This window comes from Ischnura elegans, chromosome X (assembly GCF_921293095.1).
Source record: "Ischnura elegans chromosome X, ioIscEleg1.1, whole genome shotgun sequence".
In the NCBI taxonomy this organism is placed as follows: domain Eukaryota; kingdom Metazoa; phylum Arthropoda; class Insecta; order Odonata; family Coenagrionidae; genus Ischnura; species Ischnura elegans.
This window is the reverse complement of record NC_060259.1, coordinates 6,341,666-6,352,061: the sequence shown is the minus strand read 5'-3', so window position 1 is coordinate 6,352,061 and position 10,396 is coordinate 6,341,666. Positions and strand designations below refer to the sequence as shown.

The 10,396-nt window shown below is 37.6% G+C and overlaps 1 long non-coding RNA gene across 1 annotated transcript; it reads right to left on the bottom strand.

The window, feature by feature from the left end:
• Positions 1-2,591: 2,591 nt before the first annotated feature.
• Positions 2,592-8,295, bottom strand: LOC124171454. The gene is made up of 4 exons (XR_006867722.1): positions 7,866-8,295; positions 6,544-6,750; positions 6,053-6,244; positions 2,592-2,896 (listed from the first exon to the last, which is right to left on the bottom strand). It is a non-coding gene; the product is annotated as an uncharacterized LOC124171454 (long non-coding RNA).
• Between the last annotated feature and the right edge of the window lie 2,101 nt (positions 8,296-10,396).

The window sequence follows — 10,396 nt, the reverse complement described above, 5'->3', positions numbered from 1 at the left end:
TATCCAATCGTACGTGCTTAGTAGCGGACATTCACATGCTGCGTACGCGCTTCGTCGACAGGCCGCGAACGGAAATTATCCATTGACGAAAAGCGACGAAGCGGCATAGTATCCCCTTAGTCAATGGGTACTATGTACATACGAATTAGATACGGAGGGTTCTGTGCCGTCTGGGATGTTTCCTCGAGGATGTAGGATTGTTATGAAATGTTATTTACACAGCATCACAGACATTTTCTACTGCAAAATTCGTGAATGGATACTCTGGTTAGGTATTCACATATGTCGAGGCATCTTTTAAAGTAGACAAAGAGATATTTATTGATATAAGTCCATTCTCACATTCAACATGTTTCATTGCGTGGCCATTCATTCATTGGTTTTGATGATATAGATATTCTTGACTGTACATTCTCGTCCATTTCTCTAGAATATATAACCCCTTAGGTCAACATTCCAAGAATTAAAATATTGATAAGCACAAAAGAATTCAACAAACACCCATGCCTCATTCAAAATATGCGTCCAACTGAGACAACCACTAGTTTCAAGTTAACGCGAGAGAATTTCACTATTTCACCCACCTTCAATGAACGTACACCATCAAACTTCGACTAACATGTAGTCCAAACAACCGTATGCAGTTAATCATAGAAAATTATCATAAATGACGTGAAAATATCAGCATTTGAATATTTACTTCGCTGGGAACATCGAAGGGCATTACCAATACACGAAGCTAATTAAAAGTGAGCTTTTATTCAGCCAACTCAGTCATTAACGTACAAAAAAGCTAGTGGTGAAAAGCTTTCAATGACGCAGTATTCATTTACATTTGCACATAATATGAGAAAACGAGAAAATACAGCTTAATAAATCTTAGCAAAATACAACACGAAAACCCAGTCGCCAGAAACATGTAAACAAGTACGCATTTAATATCGTGTGTCATCTTTTTCTTCACTTTTTCGCAGCGTTCATTGCCAACACTCAAAAATTTCAATTCATGATCGAGACTTTAGGAGCTAAAGTTCCACTTTATAAAGTGAGATCCTTGGGACGACTCTGAAACGAAATTTAGCTAAAGTCTCACTTTACCGTAAAGAGAGACTTTGTAAAGTGAGCAATTTCAGTGTCGTCTATGAATCGCACCCTTAGTCGTTTGTTTTACTAGTATCGTCTGCTCGGATATTAGATCGTCTGAATTAGGGATTGTTATAGCCCCTTGTACTTTACTTAGCGTGTTAGAGAGGTCAGTAATATAAATGACAAAAAGAATATGACCATGGGGTACACCACAAGAAACCTATTTAATATTAGATCTTCATTGGATACCATGATCGGGCACCACAGCAGACCGATGCTTGTCCTGAAGATTTTACCCACTGGTTTGCAAATCCTCTAACAACAAGGTGATAAACGTAAACTATAAAGAGCAGATCATATGATACATATGAAAGAAGATAAGACTGATTAAATACCTTATTAGAGAAATTTCAATGAAACCAAAAATAAGCATAATTAACTTAACTCACCTAAAAGCCTGCGTTTAAACGATACACGTACAAGTTAATGCCTGTTTGCGTGAATTATTTTTGTGGACCGAAACGGAACATGTACGAATGTTTGAACCTAGCTAAAATAGGTTAAATTTGCCGATCATGCATTTGCACAAGTTGAGTGGTTACACGTGTAACCACTTAACGTGCAACAACGCAACCGTACGGTACATTTCGTGTTCTTTCTCGCGTTCGTACATTTAGACTTGTGCGGATTTATGTAGGTGTAAAAAGGCCTTAAGTGGAGTGTCCTTTATGCGATTTATCGCATGCACTCATGACATTGTATGACAGTCTCAAAAGCAGTCCTACACTTGAACCAATCTCGTCAACAACGAGCCTTAAGCATAAATGCAATGCGTGTCAACCTGACCTTAAGAAAATTACATAAGTAAAATACAACCGAACATCAATAATTGATTAAACTTCAGTTGAAGATTAGAGGAAGATATCATCATTTAACAAAGAATACAATCTTCATGGGGAAAGCTTGAAGAAAACCTAGGTTGGCCGCCAAAAAGCAACAAACGGAATGCTTTAACTAGAAGTTCACGTACCCTAACCTAAGAACCCAGCTAGCACACGGGAGACTGTCTCCCCCGAATCCTTAGAGACTCTCTACAGAAACCAAAGAGACCGTCTCCCGGAAGCGGTAAGCGTCTCCGGAGACAACAAGGAGACGGCCGGACGATACGATGACGAACCCATGACGAAATGTCCGCACTACTCAAGAGACGGTCTCCGATTTCCGATTGATGCGCCATCAAGCGATAAGTTTGCAAACTAGGTACGAGAATAGTGAACCGGTTGCGCCATCTAGTGGCATATTTAAGTACTACTAGCGTTACAGCGACCCCCGCCCCCCTTTTGGAATTAATATACGTAGAAAATTGGTAACCATACCACTTATAAACCGTGGCACATGCAAACTACAACCTCACCTAAAAAATAAGCATATTACTTACGGAATTTGTAACACAGGGCAGCTTTCAGCATTGATGAGAATTGAGAAACAAAAATAACAACATACAATTAGCATAGGAAAAGGCAAAAAATTTATATATTTTCAAATATTGGTTTATTTACAAATACAATGGGACGGATATCCCCTATCTATTGTTTAATGAAAGTAGACAGAGACATGACATTAATGAACCTGAGTGAACCCATGTCCACCTGAGTCCAGTAAGCAGTTGAACCTTGACGTTGGCAAAGTTGTCTTCCAATTTGACTGCCATTAATGTCAGATCATGTAAGTGAAGCTTCAAATGTATCTCCCAATTGGATATCAATTGCATTTCACAAGTAAACTGAACATCAAGAGACTGAATCAAGGCCTGAAAAGTAGAAGCATAATACCAGAATCAAGAAACTCGATGACTCCAATAAAAATATATTAATAGTGGTTTTGAGACAGTATAACATGTACTCCCTCAGGCTAGCAAAATAATAATACAATGCTCACTAGATATGGTTAATACATTTTGAAAATAGTTTGATGCACAAGGAAAGGCTGAGATTTTTGGAGCTAAAAGGACTCACATAAAAGGGCCATTCCATGTCAGTTCACCCAGGTCATGGCACCCACCTACTTGGATTTTTATAATATTTTTGTCACTAGCTACTACAACCAACTTAATGAATGATGTAAAATATTTCCTCCCTTACCCTCATAGTTTGCAAGACATGAGGGGCCGAAGATTGAGATGTTTGCTCAGAAGTGGCGGTGGTGGGATTCAAATTCCTGAGTGCAGGGCACAAGGTAAAAATTCATAACTCAAAAACCACATAAATTTGAATGAAATTTGGACCCCTTGTCTATCCAAGTAGGAAGCTTCCACATAATGTTTTTCATTCCCCATGCATTGCTACTTTAGCCAAAATAATGTCAAATTTTGTTACTTAGCAGATTTTTTTAGATAAAAACATTACTTCATATTTTCAGAATTACCACAAAAATGCAGAGTAAAGGTGAATGTGGCTCCAGTTCGTATTATTTGTTAAGAACAATACTTAACTTGCGGCAGCTGAGGGGAAAAGATCCCAATGGCTTGCACACACTGAAATGATGCTCTTTTCCTGGAATCCACCTATTTTTTAGGTACTTAGTTCATAGAAAAATGGTATAACCATACATAGGACTCTTACTGCACGATAAAAGATAAATGACAATACTAATTTAGATAAAATTACTCAAATAATACGCTTCAATCATTAAACTTACTCTTAAAGAGTGAAATGAGTCCACCTAAACTGGTGTTTCACAAAGTAAACCTTTAAAATTGCATGGTATTTCATCTCACAGAAGATCAACCTACGTCAAAAGGAAAGTAGAGACACATGCAGTAAATTTAAAAGCAGAGTTAAAATAGCTCTCAATGAAAGGTTATCCTCTAAAAAGGATGACCAAAAATTGCCAAAAGAATTACTCCACAAAGTTTGTGATATGGATGTGTACACAGGCTTCAAAAATCAAGGAATCAGTTAACTCATCAAGCACCCATAAGGGAATGGTGCAATTCTTAACAATGGCAGCAATTTCTAGGAGCAGAAAGAGGGTAATGAAAGAGCTTCATGTGAGTGAATACACGATCCACCAGCAAGATAACTTTTCAGAGACAATGGAATATTAGCTGCCCCTGCAAACATCTCAAACTTCGACCCTTCGTATCTTGTAAGCTATGATAGTGAGAGGAAATATTTACATGAGTAATGAAATACGTGATAGTAGGAAGAGACCAAAATTTTATTAAAATCAGAGTTGGTGGGTGTCGTTTTGAAAGTTTCCTGGGTGATTTCACATGGAATGATCCAAAAAAAATATTTTAATAACCCACATTTACTGCTTATATTCAGAAATAACCTTCGATTACCTACCCAGATAGCACAAAGTAAGAGAGATAACAGTTTCTTATGGTTTTCTTTCGGAAAGAATTGATAAGCAGCTTATCATAAGCTAAGGGTAAGATGGTAAGCTAATTTAAGGCAAGGGTAAGATGCTAGGGAAGAATAGGTAAGGAATGCTATCAAATGTCCTCAGGCAAGTAAGTCACTTCTGTTGGAGCACCAAAGGCGGCTGAACAGCATACTACATATGCTATGCAGCTCATCCCGACATGAATTAAAAGGCTACTGGTGAAATTAAGTGAGTCTTTATAAGGGCTTAACAACTGATAACAGATTTACCCGTAAATAGAAAAAAATTAATAACGGCAAGCGACTGGCTAGTGAAGATATAAAGCACAATACTAGTACTTTATACTTGTGGCAGAAAGAAAAAAACATCAGGGAGAACTGAATGACAGACCTACGTATCTGACGTTCTGTACTCTAGCCACTACACCACAGCAGCTGATGAGAGAGAATGGTGTAGTTACCAGTTTAAAATCCTATTATGTAGAAAAACTTGTTTGATATGTGCACGAAAAACTGAAATTATTCAAGGTCCACACAATTTAACATTTATGAATTTTAATTTATGGCTTGATAACCCAGTATGAATACAGCAGTAAGATGTTATACTTACTCATAGAAGTTCCAAGAATGGAAAAAATATTCCTATACATAAATCCCTTAAATGAATGCTCAAAAATGATGGAATCTAAACAACATCTACGGAATTGCTGAAAGTTTGGCATCCATTTTGTCATTACTCTGGATGATTGTCGGCCTTAGCATGCCCATAAGAAACCCATAACAAACTTACTTGATGAGAGCCTTCCTAATTTCTTCCTTTCACCTTATCTCAATGACTTATAATGTGCTAGCTGGGTACACTATCCAATAAACCTTGTGCACCAAATGGTAACATGGTAGCTGCTAAAAGTCATGTGGCACAAAGCCTGGAAACTGTTCTAGAAAAACATGCATGATTGGGACTCTCAAATAAATAATGCATCACTAGCCACGTGCCACAAGCGAACAAGAAACCTAGACAAAACGGTTAAATTACAAAATAGCTCTCTCTGAACCACTACATTTGAATTTCAATATCATACCAACAAATTAAGCAAAATAATAGTATTATCCACCTAGTTATGCTAAAAAAGTTAAGATTCCTAACATTAACAGTGGATTTAAGAATGAATAATGTATAATCCTGAGTTCAATATCTTCAACCAAACCATAACAGAAAAAATATACGCACATACACCAAGGAATCCATCCACTAATTTCCTTCCCAGTGCTTTCTGCCAATCTTTCAGGACTGGCACAGTCTCATTAAAGAAGCCAAAGAGGATCCATCACCTATTTATCAAGATTTTTTTTTCGACATTGTAAGGATTCCATGCATGAAGATCAGATTCAAGAGCAAATAATTTTCCAGTGAAAATCTTAGCAAGTTTAACATCAAAACAAAGAGGATCCATCACCCGATACTACTTACATATGATGTATTAATCAGAATATAAAATTGTTATGAATCCATGAATGGAGATCAGATTCAATAACAAATAATATTTCTGTGAACTTAGCAAGTTTAATATCCTCACCCAAACTTAAACTGAGAATCTACTGGCACATCTGCCACAAAATCCATATATAACATTTCCTTTTACACTGCCTCTTTAAGCACGCCTGGTAAAATGTCACTGGCGAATCATCCTGGTAGTGCATGTTGTCCACCAGCAAAAGAAACCAAATTGGTCCCATCACCTTGCAGCATTCACATTATCATATGCCACCTATTAATCAATAAATAAAAAGATTTGTTATGGATTCTTTCATCAAACATCCACCAAGGAATCCATAAAAGGAGTTCCTTTCTAGCTGCTTTTGCTTAAACTAAATGTCTGGCATAATTTAACTGGAGAATCATACTCATTGTGTATGTTGCAAACCACCAAAATAAATCAAATAGGTTGCACCAACTAATTCCATCCAAATTATTACACATCACATATTAATTAAAATTAAAAATCGGCATGATTCCATGCATTAACATTAGATTCAAGAACAATTAATAGTCCAGTGGGTAACTTACCTAGTTAAACATCCTCACCCAAATGTCAACACAGAAACTACAGGCACACCTGCCTAGAAATCCATAAATAACATTTCCTTTTAAGTTTTATCTGCCAAAACTGCATGTCTGGCACAATGTCACAGAAGAATCATCCTGGTAGTGAATATTACGTTACAGCAAAAACAGCGAAAGAGGTTCCATCTCCTGATAATTAATACACATCACCTATCAATCATGAAATAAAAAAGAAATGTTATGATTTCATAAATTCCAGGTAATCAAGAAAGCAAGGTAGGAAAGCCTGGATTAAATAGAACATCGGGTAATTATAACAGAAAACCATATTGTTGATTTGTAATATTTTCTCCAAAAACATACACGGACTCCTACGATAACTAATTATTGAAGTCCATAATATAACTTCACTGTCCACACATGGCATATGAGCCCTTAGGCGCACGAGCACTAAACGAGATAATTATTTATACACAAGAATTATACGTTCATATTCATGCAATCCAGAGTGACAAAGCGAGAAATCGGCTAGTTCTTTATTATCAGACCTAATTCGGGATACGCTAGCAGTACCTACATGAGATTCCCACTAAACCTGCATAAATAATGAACAAGAACGTGTACTGCGAAGAACGGCGAGATTTCGGCGATATGACTATAATATCGTAACAAGCCTTTTAAATGAATTGAAATGGGAATCGTGGATGTCGCTGGTAGAGTTTTTATCTAATCTCTCAAAAAATTCCAAGTCAACAGTTTCAGTGATGACTAAAAATATATTGTGAACCCCAGCTTACTACTTTTTTCTTTCGAGATGGTGAAGTTTTGACTACTACCCTACTCCAAATTCCATACATGCATGATATGTAGTGCATAGTCGGTAATAATTCACCCCCACGACACAACATGGTGGCTTGCCGGGTATTACGCAAATGTATTTTAATTGATTTTAATGTCTGAAAAATAAAGCTGATGTTCACATTGCTCATTGACGGGAATTCAACGGAACTTAACAATCAACCGAGTAACTAATAGTAAGGTCGAAAGGATAATGGCCATTCTTAGTGAAAATATCAACACACACAAACTAAGTTATTCGAGATAAATACTTAAGCACATCATACAACGAATATTTTCCACTACGAAGAGAATATGTAAAAAAATGAAAATATATGCAAATATTAATCATACGAGAACCAAATTCTCTAAGCATTTAACGCCAATATCCAAGTCTTTCGGGCATGAGAAGTATAGCGCACACGCGAAAACAATATGACGATAAACCCACAAACATTGGCAGGGATAAACCATAATATAGTACTTACCTTAAACCGGTGATAGAATATGCAGTTGAATAAGCTATAACAAGAACAGGAACGAGGATAATAACGCTGTGTTGGTATCTTCGAAGTCAGGACGTGCCATGTTCGGCCATTTTCCAAGCGGATGCGTTTCAGCGGAGGGATCCTTTCCGGTGTCGGCGCAATCAACGGTATAACTATATTAATTACGGTTGATTTCGAGTTATACTAAACCGTATTACAGCTATTAAATTAGGGAGTAATTAAAATTATTGATTTGACCATTCAATCTCAGCAAACTGCTTCTGGCAGATAATGTAATTTCGGTAAAGCTAAGCGTTGACCTCGGAAAGAAGCGGAAGTGGGAGGGGGGTACACTCGAAAATTGAAGAAACGCAAGGAAAAGCGGCCGTCTCCTCTCGGTCTCTTACCCTTCTCCAGAGACAGTCTCCCGTGTGCTAGCTGGGAAGTCATATTCTATCTCAATTTCACGCAATATCAAGTTCAAATAACTAATAATTGATCTAAATAACAAATAAATCAATATAACTTACAAAATTAACATAATTCTTATGTAACGGACGGAATGCTTCGACCGGAAAGTTCACTCACTACATGTCTTATTAATTTCGAATAGCCATTTTCTATCTACCCTTCTCGCTAGCTCAAGCTTAAACCACTAATAATTAAATAATATTATATATAATTAATTATCACAACAACAAAGTTTATAAGATATCTTGGTCTTGCCGCTCAATTTCTTCCCCGATCTGGCCCGTGGCGACTCTGAATTGTGAAACCATTGAGTTACAGCCATTTGCCCCACCGTAATATCCCCCGAATAGTTCTTTAACCATTTGTTTTTAGCATTTACTATCCAGGCTCTCTTAGCGACTTCTTCTATCAACTCCAAATGGCCATATTATTGCCGGCCAGGTCCACAATTGTTATGAACAGAATTTTCTTTTGCCTTCCTTCCCGTTCAAATTCGCGCTGAAAACCGGTTCGCTCCAGCCGCCTTACCTATTTCTTGGGAGCGTTTGTGGGGGCCTTCACAGTTCGGCGTTGCGTTGACGCCGCGGCTAGTGAGCCAATCAGAGTCCGTCTTTGAGAATTGATGACGTCACGTCTCCAGCTCGCTGCGTCGTCGCAGAAAAACTGAACCTGTCGGATTTTCTCTGCGTCAAGGCGGCAGTACGCCGACGATTTCGAATTGGTGTTTGTTTCTGGGTATACAAATATGCAAGATTAGCTCTAATGGGAGTGGCAAATGCTATTTATTTCATTATTTACTATTAAATTGAAGTGTTCAGCTTAGATATTTCGTATCTTTCCTAAACATAAGACAAATGTTAACCCTAAATTAGATTACAATCACTGAGGAGCATAGATTAGCGTAACTAATACCCGTAAATGGTATCAAAAGCTAAATACAGCGTGAGAGGTGCTTTTTGGTAGCTAAGGTAGTTAAAATTCCATTTTATATCCAATAATTGTGCCCTCATGATCTACTCAGTTAGAGCTATTTAGATAACATGACTAGGACAATCTGTTTGAACAATAGATATCATTAATAAATATTCCTGATAAGATTCCACGTTACTCATGTTCATTGAGTGTATGTAATTAGCTATTTGTCGAATATTCCGAGTTAGGAAATAAAATTTAAAGGTCATAATAATGCATAGGCAAGGGCCATCACTACATGCATTATTATCGACTTTATGGTCGCCATATTAACTTCAAATGCTATTTATAGTTAAGAAGAATATTTAAGAAATGAAATTGTGTTAACATGCAGAAAACAACGTATGTATTGTGCGATTAGTTCGAAATCATAAGATGATATGCTCATAGGCTGATTTTTAGGAGCCGACGCTTTTTGCCTTTCATTTGTTTTCGCAACGCAGAGCTGTGAAGGGCTCCAACTTGCTGCGATGAGTTAGCTCCGCCCCCAAGTACGCAACGCCGAGCTATGAAGGCACCCAGAGAAGCGAATATAGTGACGTCATGCGTGACGTACGAGAGCGCCACGGTAGCTTTTGTAGCTTCTACTGGACCACGCAAAGACTCGCTCCCAGTGCTTCGGAGCACTGGTAGCTTGTACTGGACTACGCCCCAAGATCCAATCCCAAACTGCAGGTTTGGAAGAGCCACGTTGCGTTTAAAGGAGAACATGGCTGAAGTAAGGAAAAATTACAAGTGGTGCATTGTTCCTCTGTGCAATAACACCCCAGAAAAAATTTCGTCTGCATTCCCACGGAGGAAATTAGAAGAAAAGCCTCGATGCATGCCGTCTGTCGGGATGAGCGTTACGGAAAAATATGAGTATAATAAACGGAATGATAAACCCGTGTCCCATGTGAGCGAAGATAACTTTAATATAAATAATATTTCCATATTTCATTGACTGAATAACTTGAAACTGAGATTTTTCGATAATTCGGCCGCCGTAGAATAATTAAAACTCAACTTCACAACACAAATCGAGATAGGTGTTTCTCGATGGTTACGATGGACTCAAATTATTTATGTCACTTGTTCAATTTCAGTTA